This window comes from Balaenoptera borealis, assembly GCF_965194805.1.
Source record: "Balaenoptera borealis genome assembly, chromosome: 19".
NCBI lineage: Eukaryota > Metazoa > Chordata > Mammalia > Artiodactyla > Balaenopteridae > Balaenoptera > Balaenoptera borealis.
The window spans coordinates 20,456,824-20,477,886 of record NC_138878.1 but is presented as its reverse complement, the minus strand read 5'-3'; the positions used below and the strand labels follow the sequence as shown (position 1 = coordinate 20,477,886).

Here is a 21,063-nt window from a genome sequence, read left to right as displayed (position 1 = left end):
GAAATGTGGCTGATGAAGGCTCATCCTCAGAGTAGCAGTTTCTTCTCTTGTCCTGAAATCTACTTCTGCTTGTCTTATTAGTATTATCTTCAATCAGTATTCTCTTTTCAGGAATTTTAAAAATCCACTTCTTTTTAAATGGGTTAATTTAGTCAAACCCAGGTTAAATAATCCATAAATCTACTTAACTCAGCCATGCTAAACTTCAGGACTTCACAACACAATGGCAGTAGAATAATTGCCAATCTTTTTAAGTTATGGAATTCTCACTCTTTCACAGGATACGTTGAACATTGTTCAGGACTTGGGACCCTCTGAAAGATGGAGAAACTAATAGCACCAGCTTCAATCAATGTGTGAGTATCAGGAAAAAATTTTTTTCTCACTTTTTGATAAATGGATATAAATTCTATTTAAATACAAGCATACCTTGGAGATATTGCGGGTTCAGTTCCAGACCAGCGCAATAAAGCAAATATCACAGTAAAAGGAGGCATACAAACTCTTTTGGTTTCCCAGTATATATAAAAGTTATGTTTACACTATACTGTTATGTTTACACAATGTATAGTGTAAGTGTGCAGTAGCGTTTTGTCTAAAAAATCGTAATCATCATCTGAGCAAGTTGTAGTAGGAACATCAAAGATCTGATCACAAATCACTGTCACAAATACAATAATAATAATGAAAAACTTGAAATATTGTGAGAACTACCAGAATGTGACACAGAGAAACGAAGTGAGCAAATGCTATTGGAAAAATGGTGCTGATGATAGACTTGCTCAATGCAAGGTTGCCACAAAACTTCAATTTGTAATAAGCACAGTATCTGCAACACGCAATAAAGTGAAATGCAATAAAACGAGGTATGCCTGTATATGAATATTAAAATAGGTTTCAGTATTTTCTTCCCATATGGCCATAGATGTGCTTGACCCACTGAAGGGATTCTGCCCCCATAGGAGGCTTCCCGGCTTCTGTAGGCTTTAACAATGCTGGGAGGAAGTAATAGTGCCACTGGGACTGGTGCAGCCCCACCCATAGGCTTCCTTTCTAGTCCTCACTGCTCAGGAATGCATCCTTATTAAACCAGGCTCAGAAGCTCAATGTGTCTGCTCTGAGTCACTGAAAACGCTCCTGAAATATGACATCTGCAGTGTTAGGGAGAGCAGAACTTTGTTGTGTGGCATTTAAACTTTCAGCAGGATCACAGAACGTCTGTTATTTCAAGTTGGACTTGATTATTTTTTTTTAACCGCCAGACTTTCAGACCATACAATACCAGCTTTCTTCAAATGTAACTCTTAAGTTCCTTTTATGGTAAAGTTTAATACTGTGAACATATGGAAGGTCTGAACGTCTGCCAAATGTTTTAAAAGACAAGGTTATAAATACCCCGGCAGCAAGCTTTGTTCCTTAATGTATGGCTCTGTTACTCAGAGTCAACGTGGAAGATAAATCAGAACATAGAGCTGGCTTGGGCATTAACTTGATATTTCTGGCAAGTATTCATAGTATCTCATTCGAGAGAGAGAAAGAGAAGTGGTTGTTCTGAGGTAACATTAACAGAATGCAAAAAAAAAAAAAAAAGAATTTTATAAAAAGCAAAGAACGGAATTACAGCTTAACTAAAACATCTAAAATGTGAATACACAGTCCAATTCTCTCACCAGAAAGTTGAAGCATGAAAAGTCATCATAAAGCCATGGGACTGGAGATTATACTCTTTGCCTCGTTCCTCTAGATTTGGAAGAGATACCTCTTAATTTCCTGGGTAATGGATCTCCCCATCCCACCTCAAGCTCAGTTCTTCACTAATCCCTAGGGCACTATTCTCAAGTGTCCCTCTGCCCAAAGTTGGGCTCGTCCCCGCCTGACTCAGCTCAGGACCCACCACGATCATTTCTCTGATTCTGCTCTTTCCCTAGAAACAGGGATTGGCTGACCTGCCCTTGCTCTCCACAGCTTCTGACACAGCTGGAGCCATTTGTGGCTGGGCTGACCGTCAAAAGGGACTTCCTCAACATAAGATGCACTGTTTCAAGGCTGGGCCTAACACATCTTTGAGACAAGGCCTCTTGGCTGAATAAACCTCAGCATGGCATAAGAAAAGCTCTTTGCCTGAACTTTTCAGGTCACTAGGATAATGTTTACTGACTCATGTCCTCCTCACAGTAAGTGCACTTAGTATCCTCAATGGCTTAATGTAGCTTCCAGTGACTCCAGAAATGGCCTGGACTGAGCTCATTTATGTGGCAGGATGTGATTAAGGGCAGAAAGCTAAAAAAGATATCAAGAGAACTAAGACTAAGAACTAAGACTATTTTTTCCACTTCCTGGATAAGAATTTTTTGTTCTTTTTCACATACCATCTAAACCTGAACTTCCACATCTCTAAAATGGGAATAATAGCAAACCTGACTTACTTAGAATATTGATATGAGACTCATATGACATAGGGCATGAGGAAGCTCATAAGAGCCTGAAAAGTGCTTTTGCTCTTTGTATTAATGAGCTGGGGTTTGCTGGTATAACAAAGAACCTTCAACTCCCAATGGATTACAAACACAATTTGATCTCTCACACATGATACATGATGTCTGTGGGTTTCTTGCCACTCTGCTCCACTTGGACACTTTCTGCTTCACTCCAGGATTCAGGGTAACCCCCTATCTGGGAATTGTTTTTGGTAGTGTAGGGGAAAAACAATAGTAGAACCCTATGGTGGTTCTGGAACCTTCTGCTCCAATGTGTCACGTGTCAAATCTGCTCATATTTCATTAGCCAAAGCAAGTCATATTAATAGTCCTGATCTCAGTTGGTGGAAAAGTATACATATCTCATAGGTAAACAAAACAAAACCTGTCAAAGTTCTCTCTTCTCTGCCTTACTTGTAGTCCTTGGACAACTATTATGAAGTAGCCTAGAAAGAAGGAACTCATCTGAAATTAAATAGACAGGGAGGGAATAGAGGATGAAAGATTTTATGGAGACAGTTAGAGGGGGAAAAAAGGCAATAAGGAATGAAAAGCGAAAAAGAAAAAAGAAAACATGATACACAACACTTCTGTCCCAGAATTTGTGAAGGAGATGTTGTAACTCATAGTGCAAGATTAGAGCTGAATTCTTAGTGAAAACCAGGGTTCACACACAGTGTCACATCAATGAGAGTGACAACTTACATTAGACTCTGGGTCTCAGAGCCTTGGTTACTTGGCTATAAAATGAGAAGAATGAAGGCAAGCGCATCTCATAAGTTTCAATGAGATAAATAGATATGAAAGTGTAAGTCATAGAACTATCAGGCAGAAATAAATATTAAAGCAACATTTTGGGGGAGGTTGTCTATTTGGTTTTGCTTACTCTAACAATAATCATGATAGAAGGACCCAGTAACAATTAATCACTCTCTCCTTCCACCTACCTAGCCATCAGCCACCAAGTCATCCACACACGTATCCAACCTATATTTCCTTACATCAACAATTTAGAAAATTTAGGGCTCCATAAAGATAACAAAAGCATTTGCTGAAGATAGCTGGAAAGTCCCATAGTCATATTCATAATTGCGTACATCTAATTGTGAACAATATTCAACATATGCACATTTCCATGCGTAGAGTTGATGAGAGGAGGAAAACTCAGAAAACTGGTTGCACAAAGCTTGGAGTGGTCCCTTTCCCTGAATACACTCCCTGCTCGGTATGCCCGAGGCCTCGCTCAGGACTCATGTCTGTTCCCTCTGCCTGGAAAACTCCTCCTCTGTGGGTCAGCACAACCAACTTCCCACATCCTTCAGATCTCTGCTCGGGAGTTACCTCATTAGAGATGCTTTCTTGACCATTTTATGGAAAATAACCATCTGGCAGCATGAGAGAGAGAGAGAGTCTTCCAAAAGGACAGAGACATTTTGTTGTTGTTGTTCACTAATCTAACTCTTAGTGCAAATAGTGTCTGGCACAGAGTAGGCACATACAAAAATGATTTGAATGAAGCCAGTTGTGTTTTGTGCAGTCTCTGGTTCCAGTCAACCCAGATAACCAGCTCACTTAATTAAGACTGAACCTTCAGGATCACCTTATGCCATACAGTCATTCATCTCTACCTGGTTTGCCTTAACTTTCCACTAGGATATTGGGCAGCTATCAAAACTTTCTTTTATAGGCCATTTGGAACATGAAATCACCAAATTTACATCCATAAAAAAATGCACTGCAGGAGTGTCCAAGCAATAAACCTGACCAAGGAGGTGAAAGACTTAGATGCTGAGAACTATAAAACATTAATAAAGGAAATTAAAGAAGATTCAAAGAAATGGAAAGATATCCCATGCTCTTGGATTGGAAGAATTATTATTGTTAAAATGGCAATACTACCCAAAGCAATTTACAGATTTAATGCAATCCCTATCAAATTACCCATGACATTTTTCACAAAACTAGAGCAAATAATCCATAAATTTATATGGAACCATAAAAGACCCAGAATTGCCAAAGCAATCCTGAGGGGGGGAAAAAAAATGAAGCAGGAAGCATAACTCTCCCAGACTTCAGACAATACTACAAAGTTACAGTAATCAAAACAGTGTGGTGTTGGTACAAAAACAGACATACAGATCAATGGAACAGAATAGAGAGCCCAGAAATAAATCCACACACCTACTGTCAATTAATCTTTAACAAAGGAGGCAAGAATATAAAATGGGAAAAAGTCTCTTCAGCAGGTGGCGCTGGGAAAGTTGGACAGCTGCATGTAAATCAATGAAGTTAGAACACACCCTCACACCATGCACAAAAATAAACTCAGAATGGCTTAAAGCTTAAACGTAAGACATGGCACCATAAAACTCCTAAAGAGATCATAGGCAAAACATTCTCTGACATAAATTGAACAATGTTTTCTTGGTCAGTCTCCCGAGACAATAGAAATAAAAACAAAAATAAACAAATGGGGAGACCTAATCAAACTTAAAAGCTTTTGCACAGCAAAGGAAACCATTAAAAAAACAAAAAAAAAGACAACCTATAGAATGGGAGAAAATATTTGCAAATGATGTGACTGACAAGGGCTTAATCTCCAAAATATACAAACAGCTCATACAATCAACAACAACAAAAAACAAACAACCCAATCAAAAAATGAGCAGAAGACCTTAACAGAAATTTCTCCAAAGAAGACATACAGATGGCCAATAGGCATATGAAAAGATTCTCAACACCACTAATTATTAGAGAAATGCAAATCAAAACTACAATGAGGTACCACCTCACACTGGTCAGAATGGCCATCATTAAAAAGTCTACAAATGACAAATGCTGGAGAGGGTGTGGAGAAAAGGGAACTCTACTACACTGTTAATGGGAATGTAAGTTGATGCAGCCATTATAGAAAACAGTATGGAGGATCCTCAGAAAACTAAAAATAGAGTTACCATATGATCCAGCAATCCCACTACTGGGTATATACCTGGACAAAACTATAATTCAAAAGATACATGTACCCCTATGTTCATAACAGCACAATAGCCAAAACATGTAAACAACCTGAACATCCATTGACAGATGACTGGATAAAGAAGATGTGCTATACATATACAATAGAATACTACTCAGCCATAAAAAAGAACTAAATAATGCCATTTGCAGCAACATGGATGCATCTAGAGATTATCATACTAAGTGAAGTAAGTCAGAAAGAGAAAGACAAATACCATATGATATCATTTATATGTGGAATCTAAAATATGACACAAATGAACCTATCTACAGAAACAGAAACAGCCTCACAGACATAGAGATCAGACTTGTGGTTACCAAGGGGGAGGGGAGAAGGAGAGGGATGGACTTCCCAGTCTGGGGTTGACAGGTGCAAACTATTGCATTCAGCATGGATAAACAACAGGTCCTACTGCATAGCACAGGGAACTATATCCAATCTCCTGGGATAAACCATAATGGAAAAGAATATTTTAAAAAAAGAATGTATCTATGTGTATAACTGAGTCACTTTGCTGTACAGCAGAGATTGGCACAGCATTGTAAATCAACTACACTTCAATAAAAAATAAAATAAGATAAAATGCACTGCAATCCCTCCCCAAACATAACTTCTATTTGAATAAAATTCTAGCATAAGAAAACCAGAGTTTGGGAATATAAAAAGGTAGAAAAATAGAAAATTCAACGAATTTTAGCTTTGAAAGCCTCAGTGGGAGATAAAAAGGGAAAGTGATGTGATATCAGAAGTCCATCAGCTGGCACATAAAGCCAGGAATGAATTAATGTTTGAATGGAGAACCATATCCCAAAATGCTTTTTAGTGGATATATTACCTGTGACAACACAAGATACATTTAGGTATATTTAGTTGGGGCCAAGGAGAAAGAAGATCTTAAAGGTCTTCAATGAGCATAGGACAGAAGAAAGAAATTTATAGTATAGCATTAAATGTTATTATTAATCCAATGTTTGTAAAATATATATATAATGTATTTATTTAAACTATTTCACCTCAACTTTGTTTATTTGGTTTTCCTATTATGTTTTAAGTTCTGAGACTTATTCTCTCAGAGTTGTGAAGAGCCTCTGGACTGGGGTGTTACTGCTATAAGTCAAAGTTGCAGGAGCACAGCCCAGCACTCGGGTTTTGCTTACCCACGTGAGCTCAAGTTCTGACAATCTATTGCTTGATATCTGAATGCTTCTGGACAAGTCACTTCACCATTCTATGCCTCTGGTTTCTCATCTACAACATGGTGATGACAGTAAATAGTTCTAATGCATGTGATAATGAAATAATTAAATGAATTAAACTTAGTTGCCTAGTACCTGGCACTGAGTTTGGTATTATTTTTTATTAATAATAGTATTATATAGTAATGCTTTTTCTATTTAAAATCATTGAAGTCTGTATTAATTGGGATTTTTGGTTGTAAGCAATGGAAACAGAAGTTAAGCTTAAACAAGAGAGGTAGTTATTGGCTTCCATAATCAGGGAAGGTTGTAGGTATATATGAATTGAGTCACAGGAGATGCAAAGATGCTGTCATGCTCATCATGATCTTCATCACTCTCACCATCCTCTCATGTTATTTTCCTCTCCCTCCTTTTCTCTGTCTCCCACTCCTTCTTCTCCCTCTCTCCCCTCCCAATTCCCTTCCTGGATTACTTTTCTCTCTGTATCTCCACTTCTATTTACCTATCAGTTTGATCCTCTCCTGTTTCAGGTATGGTTTCTTCCTAGAGCTGGGAAAGTGGTTCTTGCTAGCAATGAAACCATATCCTCAAGTTTATAATGCAGAAGGAAAAGAAACCCTTGTATCCCCATAGAGGTTCCTAATTTCATGAAAGAAGCTGCTTGAGTCCAATGTTCACCATTTGTATACAACTCTGTACAGGCAAATGATGTAAGACAACGGGCTTGTGAGAAGGAACATGCGAGATAATCCCTGGACAACCAAATGGGGTGATCAGGCACAGCTCTCAATGGAATGGGATAGACACAACAACAGAAACCCCCTGAAAGCACCTACTATATGCAGCTGTCATTACTACTATGCTCCCTATGACCAATAAGAATGTCTACCCCTAACAATCTTTAATGACTTAGGAGCAGCAACTGTCCACCTCTCCTACACTAATCAATTAATATGAGCCTCCCACCCCAAATCCTCAGATATCTCAGGCTTTGAAGAACCCCAGATTATATTTGTCACCACAAAGTTAGGAAGAGCCTGGGATACACTTTGTACTGCTGTTTGATTGTCAGCATGACCCCTATAGAGCATTACTCCTTAAGACTAACAGAATATAGACTATCACTTCAGTTTTGATTTTTATTTTTTCATTTCCCTCTGCCTTGGCCACCACTGGAATTTCAAAAACTTAACTATTACAATTTTCTATCTACATTAAAATATTAAATGCAAAGTAAGTTAGGTTAGAGTGCAAGTGTTATGGTGAGAATGTTATTTTTAAAATGCATCAGTGGCTCCCACACAGTGGGGCCTTAATAAATGTTTAATAACGGCTATATTAGTTTACTTCCTATAATTGTTTCTGCCATTAAAATGCACTTCTATCTTCTGCAGGAAAATGGCAAGTGAGAAGTGTTAAAACAATATGCCATTAAGATGGTAAAAAGGACATTTTTTTTCTAGCCAGAACAAATAGCTCAGGGATTTGTACTTTTTATTTTCTTATTTAATCACACATAAGTTGTGTATATAGAGACTGAAGGATTCATCCAGTGGCATCCAACACCGTTTTATTCCTATCTCTCCTAGTGTTGCGATTTTGGAATAATCCATGAGGAAATCAGTTCACTAAGCACTTTCAGAGTGCCCCCAGTGAACAAATAAAGGTGTCAGGCGATGTGGGCAACACAGAGATGAAAGTGTTGAAAGTTCCTGAGAGGTGGGAAGGAAAGATTTTTGTTGAAAGTAAAGCAGGTTATAAAATTTTCTGATGTGATTATTGTTTGTGTGTGTGTGTGTGTGTGTGTGTGTGTGTGTGCATGTGTGCGTGTGTGTGTGTTGCTTTTATAAAGACGCACATTCATACAACATACATAAACCATGTTTTTAGAGACACACTAGCAAGCATCCATTCAAATTAATTAATACTCCATTCTAAACTTAATCATTTGGTAAGAAAAACAAATTCTTATACAATGTATTAGATAACCCATTAAATTCCTCATTCCAAAATATTGAACTTGTCACTGTACTTTTGTACTAACCTGCATAGATAAGTAGTCAGCTAGCTTCTCTTTTTCTGGTTCCTATTGTTTTAAATAGCAACATAACTGACAATCTGAAAAACAGTAAGCACTAGGAATTATGAATGACCAAAGAAACAAGGAAAACTGGAGAGATCTATCACATCTTATCAAGCATTATTTACTACCACCTATTCTTGCAGGTTTGTTTGTTTTCACCGCCCCCCCCCCCGCCACTAATCACAGATGTGTGATGTACCCTTCTGTTTCATTTTATTTTATTGCAATCCCTAGAGTAACGCACTCCTCACTTTACTGGCAATTAAATTTTCTGAGATACTATGCAGAAGATATGAAAACAGACCTGATCTTCCAATAGGGAAGATCCTTTGTTTGAAATATTTGATGTGTTTTAAGAACCCTAAATAGTTCTTTGCATCTGGTCACATAGATGTATATATAAATATCTGAGGCAAGAATGACAGATAGCAGCTGGTGTCAGGGGTTTTCCACACATCATTTCATAATGTTAGCTATAGGTAAACAATGGAGGGTTCTAAGCATTGATCTGATCCAATATGTGTCTTAGAAATATCACTCTGGTGATTAGCCAGTGGACGAGATGGATTAGATAAGATTGCTTACAGGGTAGAAAGAATGAATGTAGAAAGCTCAGTATAGAGAAATTTTGCAAAAGCCCACACCAGACAGTAGTAGAGAAGACAGGGGATTTGAAATTTATCAAGGAGCAAACACTATTGAACTTATAGGAAAATGGAACATGGGGCTGGAGAATTCAAGCAGACTAAAAAAACAATTAGGTAGAGGGCAGACAGCAGAAGCAAGAAGAACTACTGTCCTGCAGCCTGTGGAACAAAAACCACATTCACAGAAAGATGGACAAGATGAAAAGGCAGAGGGCTATGTACGAGATGAAGGAACAAGATAAAACCCCAGAAAAACAACTAAATGAAGTGGAGATAGGCAACATTCCACAAAAAAGAATACAGAATAATGATACTGAAGATGATACAGGACCTCGGAAAAAGAATGGAGGCAAAGATTGAGAAGATGCAAGAAATGTTTAACAATGACCTAGAAGAATTAAAGAACAAACAAACAGAGATGAACAATACAATAACTGAAATGAAAAATACACTAGAAGGAATCAATAGCAGAATAACTGAGGCAGAAGAACGGATAAGTGACCTGGAAGACAGAATGGTGGAATTCACTGCCGCAGAACAGAATAAAGAAAAAAGAATGAAAAGAAATGAAGACAGTCTAAGAGACCCCTGGGACAGCACTAAATGTAACAACGTTCTCATTATAGGGGTCCCAAAAGGAGAAGAGAGAGAAAAAGGACCCAAGAAAATACTTGAAGAGATTATAGTCAAAAACTTCCCTAACATGGGAAAGGAAATAGCCACCCAAGTACAGGAAGTGCAGAGAGTCCCAGGCAGGATAAACCCAAGGAGAAACATGCTGAGACACATAGTAATCAAAATGACAAAAATCAAAGACAAAGAAAAATTATTGAAAGCAACAAGGGAAAAACGACAAATAACATACAAGGGAACTCCCATAAGGTTAACAGTTTATTTCTCAGCAGAAACTCTACAAGCCAGAAGGGAGTGGCATGATATATTTAAAGTGATGAAAGGGAAGAACCTACAACCAAGATTACTCTACCCAGCAAGGATCTCATTCAGCTTCGATGGAGAAATCAAAAGCTTTACAGACAAGCAAAAGCTAAGAGAATTCAGCACCACAAAACTATCTCTACAACAAATGCTAAAGGAACTTCTCCAAGTGGGAAACACAAGAGAAGAAAAGGACCTACAAAAACAAACGCAAAACAATTAAGAAAATGGTCACAGGAACATACATATCAATAATTACCTTAAACGTGAATGGATTAAATGCTCCAACCAAAAGACACAGGCTTGCTGAACGGATACAAAAACAAGACCCATATACATGCTGTCTACAAGAGACCCACTTCAGTCCTAGGGACACATACAGACTGAAAGTGAGGGGATGGAAAAAGATATTCCATGCAAATGGAAATCAAAAGAAAGCTGGAGTAGCAATACTCATATCAGATAAAATAGACTTTAAAATAAAGAATGTTACAAGAGACCAGGAAGGACACTACATAATGATCAAGGGGTCAATCCAAGAGGAAGATATAACAATTATAAATATATATGCACCCAACATAGAGGCACATCAATACATAATACAACTGCTAACAGCTATAAAAAAGGAAATTGACAGTAACACAATAATAGTGAGGGACTTTAACACCTCACTTACACCAATGGACAGATCATCCAAACAGAAAATTAATAAGGAAACAGAAACTTTAAATGACACAATAGACCAGATAGATTTAACTGATATTTATAGGACATTCCATCCAAAAACAGCAGATTACACTTTCTTCTCAAGTGCTCATGGAATATTTTGAAGGATAGATCATATCTTGGGTCACGAATCAAGCCTTGGTAAATTTAAGAAAATTGAAATTGTATCACGTATCTTTTCCAACCACAATGCTATGAGATTAGAAATCAATTACAGGGAAAAAAACATAAAAAACACAAACACATGCAGGCAAAACAATATGTTACCAAATAACCAAGAGATCACTGAGGAAATCAAAGAGGAAATCAAAAAACACCTAGAGACAAATTACAATGGAAACATGATGATCCAAAACCTATGGGATGCAACAAAAGCAGTTCTAAGAGGGAAGTTTATAGCTATACAAGCCTACCTCAAGAAACAAGAAAAATCTCAAATAAAGAATCTAACCTGACACCTAAAGGAACTAGAGAAAGAAGAACAAACAAAACCCAAAGTTAGTAGAAGGAAAGAAATCATAAAGATCAGAGCAGAAATAAACGAAATAGAAACAAAACAATAGCAGAGATCAATAAAACTAAAAGCTGGTTCTTTGAGAAGCTAAACATAATTGATAAGCCATTAGCCAGACTCATCAAGAAAAAGAGAGAGAGGACTCAAATCAATAAAATTAGAAATGAAAAAGGAGAAGTTACAAAAGATACCACAGAAATACAAAGCATGCTACAAGACTACTACAAGCAACTCTATGCCAATAAAATGGCAACCTGGAAGAAATGGACAAATTCTTAGAAAGGTATAACCTTCCAAGACTGAACCAGGAAGAAATAGAAAATTTGAACAGACCAATCACAAACAATGAAATTGAAGCTGTGATTAAAAATCTTGCAACAAACAAAAGTCCAGGACCAGATGGCTTCACAGGTGAATTCTATCAAACATTTAGAGAAGAGCTAACACCCATCCTTCTCAAACTCTTCCAAAAAATTGCAGAGGAAGGAACACTCCCAAACTCATTCTATGAAGCCACCATGACCCTGATACCAAAACCAGACAAAGATACTACAAAAAATGAAAATTACAGACCAATATCACTGATGAGCATAGATGCAAAAATCCTCAACAAAATACTAGCAAACAGAATCCAACAACACATTAAAAGGATCATACACCATGATCAAATGGGATTTATCCCAGGGATGCAAGGTTTCTTCAATATATGCAAAACAATCAATGTGATACACCATATTCACAAATTGAAGAATACAAACCATATGATCATCTCAGTAGATACAGAAAAAGCTTTTGACAAAACTCAACATCCATGTATGATAAAAACTCTCTAGGAAGTGGGCATAGAGGGATCATACCTCAACATAATAAAAGCCATATATGACACCCACAGCAAATATCATTCTCAATGGTGAAAAGCTGAAAGCATTTCCTCTAAGAGCAGGAACAAAACAAGGATGTCGACTCTCACCACTATTATTCAACATAGTTTTGGAAGTCTTAGCCACAGCAATCAGAGAAGAAAAAGAAATAAAAGGAATACAAATTCGAAAAGAAGAAGTAAAATTGTCACCGTTTGCACATGACATGATACTATACATAGAGAATCCTAAAGATGCCACCAGAAAACTACTAGAGCTAATCAATGAATTTGGTAAAGTTGCAGGATGCAAAATTAATTCACAGAAATCTCTTGCATTCCAATACACTAATGATGAAAAATCTGAAAGAGAAATTCAGGAAACACTCCCATTTACCGTTGCAACAAAAAGAATAAAATACCTAGGAATAAACCTACCTAGGGAGACAAAAGACCTGTATGCAGAAAACTATAAGACACTGATGAAAGAAATTAAAGATGATAAAAAGAGATGGAGAGATATACCATGTTCTTGGATTGGAAGAATCAACATTGTGAAAATGACTATAGTACCCAAAACAATCTACAGATTCAATGCAATCCCTATCAAATTGCCAATGGCATTTTTTACAGAACTAGAATAAAAAATATTAAAATTTCTTTGGAGACACAAAAGACCCCGAATAGCCAAAGCAGTCTTGAGGGAAAAAAAACGGAGCTGGAGGAATCAGACTCCCTGACTTCAGACTCTACTACAAAGCTACAGTAATCAAGACAATATGGTACTGGCACAAAAACAGAAATATAGATCAATGGAACAGGATAGAAAGCCGACAGTTAAACTCACGCACCTATGGTCAACTAGTCTATGACAAAGGAGGCAAGGATATACAAAGGAGTAAAGAAAGTCTCTTCAATAAGTGGTGCTGGGAAAACTGGACAGCTACATGTAAAAGAATGAAATTAGAACACTCCCTAACACCATCCACAAAAATAAAATGGATTAGAGACCTAAATGTAAGACTGGACACTGTAAAACTCTTACAGGAAAACATAGGAAGAACACTCTTTGACATAAATCACAGCAATATCTTTTTTGATCCACCTCCTAGAGTAATGGAAATAAAAACAAAAATAAACAAATGGAACCTACTGAAACTTAAAAGCTTTTGCAAAGGAAAAGAAACTACAAACAAGACGAAAAGACAACCCTCAGAATGGGAGAAAATATTTGCAAACCAATCAACGGACAAAGGATTAATCTCCAAAATGTATAAACAGCTCATGCAACTCAATATTAAAAAAACAAACAACCCAGTGAAAAAATGGGCAGAAGACCTAAATAGACATTTCTCCAAAGAAGACATACAGATGGCCAAGAAGCACATGAAAAGCTTCTCAACTTCACTAATTATTAGAGAAATGCAAATCAAAACGACAATGAGGTATCACTTCACACCATTTAGAATGGGCATCATCAGAAAATCTACAAACAACAAATGCTGGAGAGAGTGTGGAGAAAAGGGAACCCTCTCGCACTGTTGGTGAGAATGTAAATTGATACAGCCACTATGGAGAACAGTATGGAGGTTCCTTAAAAAACTAAAGATAGAACTACCATATGACCCAGCAATCCCACTACTGGGCATATACCCTGAGAAAACCATAATTCAAAAAGGCACATGCACCCCAATGTTCATTGCAGCACTATTTACAATAGCCAGGTCATGGAAGCAACCTAAATGCCCATCAACATAGAAATGGATAAAGAAGAAGTGGTACATATATACAATGGAATATTACTCAGCCATAAAGAGGAACGAAATTGGGTAATTTGTAGAGACGTGGATGGATCTAGAGACTGTCATACAGAGAGAAGTAAGTCAGAAAGAGAAAAACAAATATCGTACATTAACGCATATCTGTGGAACCTAGAAAAATGGTACAGCTGAACTGGTTTGCAGGGCAGAAATAGAGACAGAGATGTAGAGAACAAATGTATGGACACCAAGGGGGGAAAGTTGCCAGAGGGTGCGGTGGTGTGATGATTTGGGAGATTGGGATTGACATATATACACTAATATGTATAAAATGGATAACTAATAAGAACCTGCTGTATAAATAAATAAATTTTTAAAAAATTGATATTAAACACACACACAAGAAAAAAAAAAACAATTAGGTAGACAGAGTACCTGAATGTCTTGTTTTCCCATCTCTTATCAGGAATTCTTAAATGTGGTGTGATCCCTGAGAAAACATATTCATGTGGAAGTTAAGAGAAGTCCACTGAAACCACAGTGTTCATAGGAAACCAGGCCACCCTCTTTCTTATTAATGGCAAAAGATGGGACCCGACCATAGGTTAAAAAAAAAAAAGAAAGGAAAGAAGATTCTGCCTTATTGTTCAAGAAATATTTGATTATTGGCCTAAATAGAACTACCACTTTAGATTGGGGGTTGTGTAAGTTACCTATATATTACACTTATAGTCAAAAAGCCAGAACTTAATTTTGAGCAATAGTTATGATGCTATAGCCACAACTTTAGGTGGTATAACTGTTATAGTGCTTTACATGGGTTTACATGTTTAATCTTTGCAACAGTTTTTTGAGATGAATACTATTATTAGCATTACTATTAGGGATAAAAGCAACTAATTTCACATAAAAAATCTTGCATCAAAAAATGGTTGTGAAGGGATAATTTATCATTGTAAACTCAGACTTAGGGTATGACTGAAAATGAGTTTGCTAACCTTAGGAGATGTGAGAGTAGAGGGGAAAAAAAGTGAGGAAAGGTGGCTGTTAATTTTACTTCTACTTCAAACTTCCAATTTGAAAATAGTGATTCAAGAATTTGGGACCTTGGGTTTGTAATATGAGAAATTAAGAAATTATGCAAAATACTCTTTAAGATCATTTTTATTTTAACAATCCTATCATTTTTTTCTTCCAAATAGCAAGTTATTTATGGAATAGTTTCTTGTTATTGATATTTATAATAATTGATCAATGATTCTTTAGTTTATAAACACCATATAAAGCATTTGGGAGGACTAAATGCTACATTTAATTGAAGAAGTTTTCATGAAGAGCTGTTTTTACATATTATTTAGATCTTCTGTCTATAATATATGTGATAATTGAAAGCTGGTTGTTTACAAAACCATACAAAGAGCATAGCAAACTCAAGAGACAAAAGGGTGAGGATTATAATTTAATGAAATTATATTTGCTAACACAGGCTAGCCATTTGTGAAACTCCGCATGTCTATATTAATTTCACACTGCCCTGATTATGTGTAGCACTTTGTTCCGCTGAACCAAAATTTAGCCTCAGGATCCTTTTCAACACAAGGCTTTAGTAGCCATTACTGACGAAGTAGAGGTTTGCCACATAAGATGATACTTCATTTCCATCTGAAGGGTACAATATCTATCCTGTTGAAAATGAAACAAACATGCTTCCATACAGGTGTCTCACTTAGGTATATCTGAAACTGTAAATGTTTCTGCAAACTTTTAAGGAGAACAGCTGCCCCACACTATGAAGAAGTGCTTAGAAAATTGAGTATTTTCTTCAATTCTCTCTCCACATATAACTCTCTTAAGAGCCTTTGTCCTGACTCTGTTAAAAGATAAAGACCTGAGAAAACTCTCTGCTGAGAACATCTCATTCAGAAGCTGAATATCTATTTATAGGCTGGGGGAATTAATAATAATGTTACCTAGGCAGTAAGTGTTAGATTAAAAAAGGAAGCCGGTGTTCGCTTGTGTTAACGGGTCAACAGACAGACTTTAGGACCCACCACCTGGCACATCTGGGCCTGCTGCTTCTTACACAGGCCCCATGACACATTGGAAAGTCAGGAAAAGAAGCGTCGCACCTTTATTTGTCTCTGACCTCAGAAGAGGTGGTGTTGGGCCTGAAAAGAGCTTGGAAATTACAGCCAGGTAAATAAGGATTCATAAATTAGTTACGATGTTAGTTACTAGCTCTTGGGGGTTATATAGAGGTGCTCCCCAAGCCAGCAAATAAATTAAATGAGCTGGTGTTCTAAGAAGGAAGCTAAACATGCCTCTCTGAAGGGATCATGGTGTCCTGAAGCTCCCTGTACACCATGACTTGATAGTAAAGTTGATAGGAATAACTTATCCAGAGTCGGAACACGTCCATCCAAAAGGTGGGAGGAAGTGGTCTGCCATGGAGACCTAGTAAGGGAGAGTCACAGAAACACATGCTGGCAATGTGTAAAGATGTCTGTGTAAAGACACCTAGATGAGGAGGAGCCTTAATTAGCGATTGTTTTTTTAAGATAGGAGAGGGGGGTGGAACAGCAATTCTAGAATTCAGTGGCCTTCTTCAAATACATTCAGATAACATCTTTCAAGGAAATGGGAATGTCCCTAAATCACTAAACTATCTTTTTTTTAAAGTCCAACCTTTATATTTCAAAGCAGGAACTTTGAAACTAAAACATCTAATCATGAATAAAAGGCTACATCTCGAAGAATTGCCCCGACTAGATTGTTCTAGCAGTAAGAACAAATTCTTTTCATCAATACTGTTGTCTAAAAGCCAGCATTTTATGCTGAGGAGAGCAAGAGCACTTTGAATCCCAGGAGAAACTTTTCTGATTTTAATTTTTAATTAAATCGTTTCTTGCCAGCAATAAAGTAGTTTAGGGAAAGGTCATCCACCAAAAAAAAAAAAAAAAAAAAAAAAAAAAAATCATGATTTTAAGTGGAGCCAAGAGAATGAGAATAGAAAGTGTTTAAAATCTTCTCTAATCTCCCACAATACTTTTAGAGAGTGATGCAATGTTTAGTTGAAGGGAATCAGCATTTATCAAGTGCCTACTGTGTCCCAAACTCTGTGCCAGGGGTTTAACTGACTACTGTCTCAAAACACCCATGAGGTTTGATCCTAACTATCCTGATTTTTCAGGTGAGGGAACTAAATTTGGGTGGCTTTAAGTAATGTGCCCCTGATTGTAGACCTGAACATGGGAAGATCTAAGACTTAAACCTCAGGTTTCGGAATTCAGTACCCACTTTCTTAGGCATAATCCTTCTCAGTGAAGGAACACACAAAAGAAACTTGAACACAAACACTTAGTAATATGCACAGCCAGAATCTGATAGAAAGAAATTCAATTCCCTAAACAATTTCCTATAAAATATAACAATCAGTCCTGCCTCTTTTCTTAAATAGGAAACTACAATCCATTGGATTAGTAATATTCTTCTTTTACTGATGCTTGATATATCTTTTTCTCAGTAAATTTATTATGTTTGAGCATGTATGCATATGTGGGTGTATAATGTTTGCTTCTAAAACAAGAGGGCCTGATATTCTTCTTCTTAGATGCCTGTTTAAATTAGCCATGGGGAAAAAATTATAAAGTGATAAATTCATGCATTCACGCATACATTCTTTTAATGTCAATAGCAGTGTGATCAGTTAACAAGGTAACACTGGTAAAATCTTTGTTTTGATGTGAAATAGAATTACATCTCACTCTTCTTTCTAAATGCAGGGAAACTTCACGTTGCTATGGATGCCATTTTTAGGTTTCTAAGTACGTGGCAGCCAATCATCCATCTATAAAGGAAATTATTTTTTCTCTGAGGCAGAACTTCATTGTACACTAGAAACTTATAAATGAAATTCCAAAAGAAATTAAAATACTTATGGAACATAGGGAAAAGGACTACATAATTATGTGATTGTAGTGGTTTGGAGCACTCAGTAACCTGGTAAACACTTAATATATTGATAAGATCATCATTGTCTCTACTCCAACAGGGTGCTCTGTGTGAATTGCTCTTATAAGCCAATCAGGATCACACTTACCCTTAGGAAATAAAGAATAGTAGCAATGCCTGTGATGCCTATAGTGCGTTCATATTTCTAAGAGTCCACTGTTTCATTAGTCCTCACAAAAACCCCAGGAACAGTGATGATTTTTCCTCTCCAGAGAGGAAAACAGAGGACCAGAGACTTACACTGACTGCCTAATTTGACTCTGATAGTCAGTGGAAGAACTTTGACTTGTGACATGCTCATCTTCTAAGTCTAGAGCCACAACTTCATACCACAACTACCCACAAAGAGCTGCAACAGTTTGATCACTTGACCTACTGCTGGACGACATTGCTGTATATCGCTTATTCATTTAGTGAGCAAACGAGTTAAGTGCCTGCTCTGTGCCCAGGACAGCGCCGGGCACTGGGAATGCTGTATTTAGCAAGCACTGTCACAATCTGAAGGGGCAGGTGAATGTTAAGCAACACAAAGCCTGATTAAAGAAATATGGTCAGGTGAGAAGCTGACCAAAAGTTCGGAGAAGACATGTCTAAGGAATAAATAAATACAATTTCGTGGGAATCTGAAGACTGAATAGGCATTAACCAGACAACGTATATATACTGTGTATGGATCAGTGTGTTCTAGGCCAAAGCGGCAGAAGGAGCAACGGCTCTGTGATATGAGTAATATGAGCTGAGGATGGAGAAGTAGGTGGGGGTCAGACTATAACAGGTCCTCTAAGCCATTAGGATTTACCATATTTCTAACAAATCAGTGGGACGTGACTAAAGGGTTATAACAGCTTGGGCAGAGGAAGGGTGATGTGACTACATGGTAGACTGGCAGCCTCAAGAAGACTCTACCTAGTTGGGATCCTCTGAAGGTAGCAAATGATATCTCCACTTTATTCTCAACTAAAATAAGCAATACCAGATCAAAAAAAATGAAACTTTTTTTTTTTTTTTTTTTCTAACAAGGACCTAGTCTCATGTTACAAAAAGGCTGGGTAAGGCTGCAATACTTATTATCAGTCCCCAAATATTCAGCATATAAAAGATTGCATGTAATTTCAGGAGTGGAAACAATCTGAGAAAAGCTTGAGTCATAGCCCTTCCCCTTACTGGCAAGGAAACCAAGGGTCAGGAAGTGAGTTATCAGAATTCATGGAGCAAGTGAGAGTCAGGAGCGGGGTTTTCTCTGGCTGCCTTAACATTTTCCATTTCTAGGGAGAAGTGAGCAAATTTCCAGGGGGATTAATCTCCCCTCTTCATTCTGCACTATATGCAACCAAGATGATATGGTACCTTTAGATAACAAAGAGTAACAGCTCTCAGTTGACTGTCAAATATCCATTTCAGAAGCAGTGGGTAAATTAAATGTAGGAGGCACGTACACATTTATGTATTTTCCATATCAGAAAATGACCTTGTTCACTGTCATCTTCCCATTGAGGCATCTCCCTCAGCACAACATATATTAAATTTATGGATACAAGGTATAAATATAGTCACTAGCCATTCATTCAGCCAGCATGTATTAATCACTGTGTGCACAGCACCATAATTCAATTAAATTCAGTTCACTTTTATAAGTATTTGAAAGGCAGCAAGAGGAAAGAACACCAGATGCAATTTTGAATCATGGTTTCAGTACTTCCTGAGTGTAATGTTAGGTGAAACATATAACTTCTGCAAGTCTCAGTTTCCTCATCAGGAAAAGGAGGATAATAAATAATGACCTCATTATGTACGGAAACTAGTAAATGAAGTCATACTGCACCTAGTCCCTGGCACATAGTACTTAATACATGTTTCCTAAGTCCACGGTGACTTGAAAACACTCTGGGATTTTTCACTTTTCTTTCGGTGATTCTCTGTTTCTGCACAGATACTTTGGTATTTCTCTACTTGCGGGCCTGCTTAAAACAGAACCCATCTATTCCTTGGGTGCAGCAAAATGAACCCATTACTATAAAACCGCCTCAAGGATTATGAAGTGGAATTGGAAGGCTGGGCTCTGTTTTGCCCGGTGTTGGAGCACCATCCCAAGCAGGGAGGAAATACCACTCCTTTCTCGGGCACCGGAAGATTCTTCCATTATATTTCCACCATAAAGTGAAATTGACTAGAAGCCTTTACTGAATTCTTTCCTGCCACACTGTGGTTTGGCCCATGAGTGAACTGCTAACTGGCCGCTCAGTGTCCTGGACTGTTCTGCGAACCCAGAACTCAGCTCAGCTGAGGAAGCAGCAATGTCTAATTACATTAGTCTTGAGTGCCAAGGACAGAGTGGCAGAATTCATGAACTGCTGGGAGAACCATTTGTGTATCATATTTCTTTGACCATGTAGCTGTTTTCCCTGTGTGTCAATTTCTAGTTAGATTTGGGGATGTGCCTGACAGTGCTCACCTTCGAAATGGGGGAGATGGCGCAGATTTGAAACTGTGCTTGCCAGTTGATCAGATAGACAACCTCTTTATGTGTTTAAATATGAAGAATTCTACTGCATCGTGGTACACACACACACACACACACACACACACACACAAATATAAGTGCGCTGTCTACTTATACTGCACTTTTAAAAATATACAGATGGATATAAATTAAAAGACAAGGGGTTCAGAATCAGTTGAATTTGGAATTGATCCTAAACTCAGTCTCTTGCCAGCTCCATGACTTTGAGCAAGTTACTTCACCTCTCTGAGCAGGGCCAGGATGAAGGTGGTGTCAAAGAGGCACCTAGGGTGTAAAATTTAAGGAGGCACACATGACCCTGAGAATCTACT

The 21,063-nt window shown here is 37.5% G+C and overlaps 2 long non-coding RNA genes across 2 annotated transcripts in view; one reads left to right on the top strand and one right to left on the bottom strand.

Annotated features, from left to right (window-relative positions):
* LOC309617234 overlaps positions 1–1,595 on the top strand; it is a 76,253-nt gene extending 74,658 nt beyond the window's left edge. Inside the window, exon 2 of the long non-coding RNA XR_014237822.1 lies at positions 281–1,595. This is a non-coding gene — a long non-coding RNA (uncharacterized lncRNA). The remainder of the gene's footprint in view (positions 1–280) is intronic.
* The window catches only part of LOC309617227, a 241,096-nt gene that overhangs the window by 196,856 nt on the left and 23,177 nt on the right, over positions 1–21,063 (bottom strand). The gene's annotated exons all lie outside the window — the stretch shown is intronic.